The sequence below is a fragment of the Lonchura striata genome, chromosome 7 (assembly GCF_050655825.1).
Source record: "Lonchura striata isolate lonStrDom1 chromosome 7, ASM5065582v1, whole genome shotgun sequence".
Taxonomy (NCBI): domain Eukaryota; kingdom Metazoa; phylum Chordata; class Aves; order Passeriformes; family Estrildidae; genus Lonchura; species Lonchura striata.
Genome location: NC_140709.1, coordinates 33,898,638 through 33,908,421, shown reverse-complemented (window position 1 = coordinate 33,908,421; position 9,784 = coordinate 33,898,638).

The following is a 9,784-nucleotide window of genomic DNA, read 5'->3' as shown; positions in this document are numbered from 1 at the left end:
CGAAATGACCATAATTCAAGTGCCAACAGGTGCAGTGGGGGTGGCTGGCACCAGAATAAACCACAGCCGTTCAAACAACAGCTGCCTCTTTTCTGAGGCTTCCCAAAGAATCTCCCTCCCATTTAAACCCTCACCATGCTGGTACATAGGGCCAAATGAACCTGGGAATTACACCCTGCCCAGAGACTTCTGCCAGCAGATAGCTTACAAAGGCTTCCAGTTGTTACATTCAAAATGCAAAAAACCCTGGATAGAAGCAAGAAGTAAAAAGAAGTTATTAAACTTCATCCTAAAAGGGCAATTTAAAAAAGTGCAGGATACATAAGCAGACTCAAAGCACTGCTGTATATCATAATGTTCCTCAACATCCTGCCTATACACCCATGCTCCAGGATGTGGACTGTGGATCTCAGTTGTTGGGAAAGCAAAAAACTGAAAATCAAGCCAACATTTTGATGATATGGATATGGATATGGATATGGATATGGATATGGATATGGATATGCTGTGAGCCTCTTTTTCACACTGCCTTGTCAACACTGCACTGACTTATGGTCACAGAACCTGCCTAGTCCAAGGCTGGACAGGGCCCTGAAAGAAAGGCTTGGGTTTTTTTTATTAACTTCTAAAATATTTGGGACTCAAGCAAATAACAAACTCAGATGACTTCTCATCACTGTAGAAGCAGACAGATTTTTAAACTCAGTAGTTTTTAAAAAATCACATTCAAATTTTTATTTAAGACAAAAGGCCTTATTATGAGACATAATGAGGCTGACAGTATTTCTCTGGATTCTAATTGTAAGGAATCAAGGTAATACTAGTCACACTACTCTCACTCCTCAAAAATTAAAGTACAAATAATTGTTGCGGACAAAATCAATGAAAACAAAGAGAATACTCCTTTCCTACCAAACTGAGGTCAAGCCTCAGAGTATTTAGTAGAGCTGTACAGGGACTGGATTTTTATGCTATCTAAAAGTTTTAGTAATTTTAAAAAAATTCCACCCTAAATTGACACAAATATCTGAAGAAATTGTTCACATTCTCATAAGATCTTAAATAACTCATTCATAAATAAAAGCAAATACTTTATATAATACTAGCCTCTTTCAACTAGTGACAGATTTATTTATACATTTTGAAAATGAAGAAACAAGATCATTTGGAAACCTAATGACAAGGGATTTTTTGGGCTTTTTGAGAAACACACAAAACTGTCTTAAAATCAGCTTTGATTAAATCAATTAATCCCACTGAAATCATACCCAATCTGAAAGCATAGTTTGGAAATGTATAAACAGCTTTGGTGCCTCATCTGTAGGAGAGCAGAGAAACCTCTTACTTTGAATCAAAAGCATTTAAAGATTGACCTTTTATCAACCTACTGTCTCCATACTAGTAAAACAAGCATCACTCAGAGCTCTGTTCCTGGGGAGTACTCCTCACAAAAGGCTGCTTTCTGTTATATTTTGTGTTCACCTAAGGAAAAAAATACTCTGCACAATCAACCCCTCCAAGAGTGACTGAAGACCCCAGCAGCTGAGGAAGGAAAGCCAGCCTGCATCTGTTCAGGCTTTGAACAGAAAAAGCAATTCTCAGTCTCTGTCATCTGATATCTCTTGCCATCACTACATTTGCTTTGTATTTTAAATAGAACGTGGTTAATGAACATACTTTCCACTACTCCACCCAAGTGACAGTTTAACTCCTTTGGGACCAAGGCTAAATTCCCAGAGGAAGGTCAAGTTGTGAATCACCAGTCCTTGGTACACAGCACTAGATCTAGCACAGGGAGCAGAGCAGCCTACAAAACTGAGGTGGAAGTGTCAGAAAGTTTGATGAGAAGTGGTTCCAAGGATTGGCTCCAACGATGTAATTGTGCTCTTGGCAGAAACTGTATTCATTGAGTTAGCCACTATCACACATCTCCACAGCTGTTTCTGCCAGGCCAGAGATAGCCAAGAGACCCCTCAAAGAAGGGGATTCAGTTGCACAGAGCAGAATGGATTTTAGACAGCAGGGAACTGCAAGAGAAGCAAGTCCCTCAATCTAGCACTGCTCAAGGGTCCAGGTCCCTGTCTAAGAAAAGGCTGTTTTCTACAACTCACAGTGCTTTTCTCTGAAGAAATCCTAGACCCAAAAGTGTCAACCATGTTATCAACAGAAAGATCTCTTACATGTAGGAGCTGAGTATAAGAAATGCAGATGCTACTCTTAAAAGGAACAACTGCTTCTGCACTCTATCAACACTCTCCCTAGTCTTGGGCTGTATTTTAATTTATTTTAGAAGAATGGTTTTCAGCCTGTGGGTGATGCAGCTCTGTGCAGAAACAGACACCATATGGACAGAATGGAGCATTTCTCCAGGACAACACACAGCAGGTCAGGTGCACCTGATGTGCCGAGACAGCAGTGGAGTGTTCAACACAGTGAGCTCCACCCACTGCCCCAAATTCATTTGGGCAAAGATTGTTCAGACATGTCTCCTCAAAACCCTCTCAGTGTGGCTCTCCGTTCTCATTTCCAGGAGCTGCTAGGCACTGGCCATTTGTCCCTCCCATCTACAGACCAAGAAACTGAGGAACCACAACAGCTTCGAACATCACCTGTGTCCTTCACACAGATCTGCTAGCCCTGACCTTCATGGTGGCAAGGGCAAACCCAGGAGAGAAAAGTTTAGCAAAGACATCTTTCTGGCAGACAAACTTGGCTGTTCACATCACTAAGAGCTTTCAGCCTTCCAATCTGTCTTCTTTACACTACTATGGCACTGCACACCATTATTATAAGAACCATTGTTCCATGACAGCATGTTCTCAGCCAAATCTCAGACTTAAAACACAACACGTTTAAGCATTCTTCTGAGTTGTTCCAGTTTTGCTTGCAGGTCTCCAGAAGTGGGTTGAGCTGAGAGTGAAGTGTGTGTGACCAGGTTGCTATTCTATACCATTCAAATCAGTCAGAGGGAAAAAAAGGTGAACATGTGCCATTTCGTTCTGTTTCTTCCTCAGGGAAATTGCCAATGACCACCACTCTAGACTCTGACTCTGTTTAAATCACCCTCTCTTTTGCATACTTTTGTTATTAATACTGTTGCTTGTTATTTTTTCATCCTATCTCAATCGATACTCTCTACCTTTGTCCCTCTCTCACCAGAGAGGCCAGGGGGGGAGCGGAGCAGCTTATTTGGAATTTAATTCCCAGATGTTTTAAACCACCGCACAAGTATTATCTTATTGTCAATGCAATCCTTCCACAGATTTAAATCTACTCCCTTATGCCAGGAATGCTGACTTTTACAGGGATACAAAGAAATGCTCAAGCATTTAACAGAGAAATGATACTTCTTTAGTAACCTGTTATTTCTCATTTATTTTGTAACAAAAAATTGCAACACTTTCATTTACCCAGGCACTTACATTTACTTTAAAATGAAGTACCAAATGTTGCTGAAAATATCAAATTTCACACACATCTACCTTCTAAACTAATTGGCACAGTACCTATCAGACCATGGTTCATTAGAGCATTAAACTGAATTTTCCATTTTCAAAATCTATGGTTTAGGAGGATGCTATAGATTAGTTCATAAACTATAATTTCTCCACCAATATAGTAATAATGGGTAGCACCACTCCTAAATCAAACTGTTTGTTGTAAAAGAAAGGCTTTTGCCAGCCCTCTGGAAAGGCCTTACACTAAGAAATTAATGAGGCAGATTGATAAAAGCCATAAAAAACATCCATGTATTTCCTCAGCAGCATGAAAAGTATTTCAGGAGGGATAATTCACACTGGTTAAAAGAAATAGAAACAATAACAGTTATTTGTGATTATACTTTTAAACAGAAAAATTCCCTTTCACCATGCCTTCTTAGTTTCCATGCAACATTTATTTTGTTGGAGAATACAGTCTCATGCTGGATGAAAGGCATTTAGGCACAGAGAAATGTCACAGGATGAATTGTAGCCAGTGGCTGCAAGGTATTCAGCTCATGCTCAACCTCACAAACATCCTTTGAAGCTCACTTGGCCTCTTCATGGTCTTGTGAGTAAAACTGGTCAATGAGGAACACATGAGAGAGACCAGGACAGGCAGACAGCACAAAGTCTTGAGAAAGCCAATGCTAATAGCAGCACCTCACACTGGCTCAGCAGTTATGTTCTCCATGGCCATTTGGAACACTTCTCCTTGGTGACTTTTCCCTGTGCTGACCTTTTTCCTTCTCAGCTCCCTGTTGTCTGCTAGGCAGCAAAAGGAACTTGTTGTGCCTTTAGTGTACATCAGAGCATGTAGGTTGGAACAACTTCCAACCTCATTTGATCTTACCTAGCAGGACAGGGCTATGTAGCACATTTTCCATGAAGGCAGATCCTTAAGAAAACCAGAAGTGAGGAAGAGTGCCTAACATGCTTCTACTTCACCACAATGGAGGTTGTTTTTCTATGGCTCAGCTACAAGAACCAAGAAATCACAAGTAAACCCCATGCACCACATGGAATAATACGAGTAAATGTCTCTCTTGCAGTTGCCATGAGATTTATGAAGCAGGCTTGAATGTGAAAATGTGAAGAAAAAAGCACCTATAATTTGTTGCAGTTGGGGAAGAAAAAGTCTAATGCACTTAAGCCAATCACATTTTGAGGGTTTTGGTCTCGAAATTTGATTCACACTTCATGCAAATTTGCAGTTGGCAGCCACAGAATGCCTGCACTGAAGGGAAGGCCCTGCAATACAACCTGTTTAAAATAGAGTTAGTTTTCATGATAAAAGTGTTACTGAATTCAAAGCCCTTCTGGAATTGGCAGAGTTGCACAAACACCTTTTTAAAAAATCTCAAGAGCACAGCCATGCTTAACTTTTCATAGCTAGATATAAAGGAAGAGAAAATAATGAAGAAACCCTGTAGTCAGGTATGCCTTGTAGGAAGGTCAGTACAGCACAGAGTTCACAACATCAGAAAGTGTAACTTTATTGTCACATAAAACCCCACTGGATGTCTCCTTCAGTCACATCTTCTATATACATTGCATGACAGTGATGGCCTCTGCCCACAGCTATGGTGAGGATAGTGGTATTTAATTTCCTAGAGCCTAACTAATTAGCCAGTCCTAAGAACATAACCCTCATCCACCCTGCAGAACATCAGTTGTGTCTGAGGCCACCACCACTTGGCATTAAATGCTTTGAGCGGAGGCTACAGAGAGCCTATGAGAAAATTTTTAATCTTTACAAGAAATTATGACTGAAGAAAGCTTTAAAATAGCTGCTAAAAAGGAATTGCCATCCACCCCATCATTAACATGTAGAGGTCCAGTAAGCAAACAAAGTTTCCAGATTGTTTTCCATAGTTCCTGGTACTTAGGAAGAAGTCTCTCTTCTCATTAAGAAGTCTATCTTCTCTGAAGAGAAGCAGCTCTTTCCAATTGCAATAACTGAGCTCTTTTCTAAGGCTCAAGAAAACCCTGGAATTTTTTTAATTCCAAAACCAGCAAAAATAAGAGAAACACCTCCTTCCAGGTAAAAGGGATTAATTGCTTCCTATGGTTTTGTTACCCAGTTTAGAATTTTGCATCATTCAAGGAACAACAAGAACATTCTGTATGTTATCATGCCATACACACCTGAAACCATAGGCTGGACATCTTGGGCTATTGCACCCCTCAGCTTTACCAACTCACAGACACAAAACCAAAAAGTTTTCTCTTTTGTGTGTTTCTAAGTATCAGCTCTCCAGACTATTTTCTCAGGAAAGTATTTTCTTTGGCTCCTTGTGACACAAAAGCAGACATATTTTTTACTCCATGCTATACTGAACACTACCATTTTTTAAATTGTTCTCCTTCATGCAAATGATAGTGCTTATTAACTGCTTCATTAGTTTAAAAAGTGGTTTCAGTTCAGAGTTTCTCATCTGTAACCATCCTGTCTATTTCAAAAGCTAAGTCAATTTTTAGAAGACAACAAATAAAACACTTCTGCCTTTACTTAACTTAAAAGGTTTCTTCTGGTCTGCCCCTGAAGCCATCCAGGAGTGTACCCAATCTTCAGAGCAAAGGTTGATGTTCTTAGTGTACCTCTTGTTCATCTCTGAAAGGATAAAAACCAGCAGTTAATTGAACATGTATATGGTATTGTTACAAACAAAACAGCCTGGCTGGGACACTTGGCTCGAACTAAGTACTGACATTGAAATGTTAATTGGCTAATTGCTCCTGGGAATCACCTACCACCCCACCCTCACTACCATTCTAGGACTGGCATGCAAAACAGGGAGACCAGTGGAATAATGGGAGGGGGTTTTGGGGATGAAAACACCCTTAAATGGAAGGCTGGGCACAGTGGAGGGGGCTGGATTGGGGAAAAGGAACCCCATTCCTAGTCTGTGTTTGACCTGTCACTATAACCTGCAGAGGACCAGACTGGACTGGGCTGTGGGAAGCAGGAACAAAGAAGCAACTCCTCTTGGTATTACCAGGAGGGAAGGAGAGGGATAGCTGCTGCTGGACTCGGCATCAGGCTCTGCACATCCCCTCACCCTTCCGCTACCAGTGTGCCAGGAGGAAAGGAGAGAGGACGGAGACTGGGACTTCAGATACAGACTCCACACCTCTTCGCCTCCAGCTATCAGTGTGCCACGGAGAATTTTTTTCATAAGAGCAGGACTTTTTTACCTTCTTAGAAAGTCTGCTAAGGCTGTGAAACAAGGTATGCAAGGAAGGCAGGCCAGGCAGGCTGAGTACAACCCCACAATCACAAAGGACCCTGGCTAATCACCACAGCAGGAGTACAGACCCCCCAGCATGTCTTCCTACATTCTCTGAGCTCAATACCTACGCTGCACAAGGGAGGTGCTTCCCTAATTCTGCTGCTTGAAAGCAGCATAGCACCTGTTAAAGAAATCCTTCCTCCCTCAGTGAAGATAAGATTAAACCCTTTACATTAATTTACAGTTTGGTGATAGCTCCCTGGCAAATTTGGTACTACTTTCTTAGCAACAAATTCTCAACCTCTTGCTAAATGGGGGATAAGAAAACATATTTTTCTATATGCCTGGACTAATAGGCCCAGCCACAGCTGATAAACAGCTATCAGTCTCAGTATCTAACACAATTATTGCAAAACATGGGAATGAGTCCACACCATGAGTTTAAATACAGACTTCTCAATCTCCTTTCACACCACTGACACGGGGTGATTTTGTGATGATACTTGATTCCCTAATCATCTGCTGTAAGCCCAGAAATGTCTGTGGTATCTTTAAGATGAAGCGAAGGGGGAGGCTGGACCTGGGAACACCAGGCACAGGCTCTGTTCAGTCTCTCTCTCTCCAGTGGGCTCTGGAAAGCATGGATAGGGTATGCTCATTGTTCCTTTTGTTGGATTGGGGTCTTTTTACTAGCTTGAAGAATTTTTTCCCTTCCCCTAGCCTGGAGGCTGTACTGGAAACCCTCTTGGTGGCTTTTTGGGGTTTTTTTCTCTTTCAGCTTGGCCTGTTTTTTCTTTTTAGCCCATCTGGGGAGCCCAACAGGACCGCCCTGAACCCATGACTTCGGAGGAGCTGAACCAACACAAGAAAGGACGTTAAACTCCACCAACTTTGGCTGCTGTGAGGAGGATACCCACACCAGAAATTCAAGAGGTTTCCCATCTGCTCTGCTCCAGACTGCTACATGAACTCCTCTTCCCCTTCCTGGACACAAAACAGACAAGTTGCCATTTCGTTTTCCAGGCCATATTGTCAGCCCATGTATTTTTCTTCCCAAGGCATTTTTTGAGTGGTTTTTTTGTTGTTTTTCTGCTGTGGGTAGATGTGTGGATGTGTGGGCATAGGGGAAGTTTCCAAGAGTTCATATCTAGCATTTATTCCAGCCTTTTCTGTGCCTTGCAGGCACCCTCCCACACACACTTTTTTTTGTTAATAAACCATTATCTTTTTTTTCACTTACACCCACTGGTATCAATTATCAATTTACTCTCATTGGCAGAAGGGAGTTATTGAAGCCTTTTTCTCTTTAGAGGAAACACTTGTTCCAGGGCATTTTCTCCTGAAATTTGTCTCCAAAACTGAGACAACCACCAACTCTGAATTGGTGAGAATGTTTTTAGGTAAAGGATGATGTAGGCTGCATTGCAGCCAAAACCTGTGAAGGAAATCCTAAATTACTTGTTAGAGCTACTGTATCCAAACCCCCAGTGACTGGTACATGAAATTATACATGTGTATTCTGCACATTACAAAAAAAAAAAAGTTAAAAGAGCAGTAAGGCTACAGAATTTAGGATTAGGAAACCCTAGCTTCAAAATTACTTGGCAGTTCTGAAGAAAAAGCAGTTCATGAGGGCTGATTCCAGTGTTGTCTTTATCATTTGAGCTCTATTAAATCAGCCAAATGGAGTGGTTTTCTCCTCACTACCAAAACAATAGCAAACATGAAGTCTGAAACTGTAAGCATCAATATTACTTGAACAGAGATGCCTTAAAATACTATTAGAAGTATATAATACCATAACACAGGATGCCACTCATTTTGATTATGATACAATAGAAAGTACAGAAGTACAGAATTTCATCCTAATACAACAATAATGCTTATTACACATCAAGGCATTAGTCCTTTCCTGGGAGATAATGCCTTATTTGTGCAGCCCTGTTTCATGCAATGCTTTCAACTTTCAGCGACACCTTAAATATATTCATGTCTGCTGTGTTCAGCCAGTGCCTTTATGTGCCTTTTGTATTCACACCTTGCTGGTTTATGTTGCAGAAAAATCAAGTGCATTTTTAATGGTCGGCAGCTGATTTACATAGGATAAAACCCATCAAGAAACAAACTTCACTGAAAATTTGAATTCTTCATAGCCCTCTTTGAGAGGTTTTACTCTGTGCCTCTTGCTGACATAAACACAAACTGATGAATACCTGAGTAGCTGAAGCTTCCTTCTTTGGTATCAGACATAACAAATTCTTCCCACAGAGGAAACCAGGACTTCAGTGTGTAACTTCTATCTTCACTGGGAGCACTCCCTGAAACTGCTGCTCTTCAGCTTTTGTAGAAGTGATTTATTGAGCAACTCATATAGTCAAGCTCCAAATTGCCACTGCTGCATGCTGAAAACTGCTGACAGCTATCTAACAAACAAAGACATGCCTGCCCAGGCTTCAAGACAGCACCCAAGATTAGCAATCTTTTTAAAATATGTTAGTTTGAGGTTTCATGTTTGAAGACCCAGGGACAAAAAAATCCATCCCATGGTGAGGTATCACCTGCCAACATCACCTTCAGACCTGCTAAGTTTCATTCTCAGCTCACGAGACTCCCACATGCCTCTTTCTGCTAATTCCCAGCTAATGCTGGACTTCACACACAGGCCTTGCAGGGTTGTGGGATCTCCCTGGTGCTCCTAGGCATGTGCTGAAGGAGATGGCTGTCCCTCCAGCTGTGTGCCTATATGCTCCACCTGGTCAGGGAGTGAGAGCACTGCTGTGGTGCTCTGCCAGGATGGAGGAATGAGCTGGTCACCAGGGGCCCATGCCCACTTGAAGCCACAACCATTCGCTGCTGCTTGTCTCTGTCACATCATCTCATGCCCACATGACTGACATCGTGTGACCCCATGCAAAGGCACACTAAGGAGAGTCACGTATCCAGGGAGAAGTAAGCTGAGAGCTCTGCATCTTATTCCAGCTCTCCCTGCACTATAATGCCAACACAGAGAAGTTGGACGAAGAACATGGAGGTCCCCTGATGGGTACTCATGCTAAATTGGCACTGTATTCT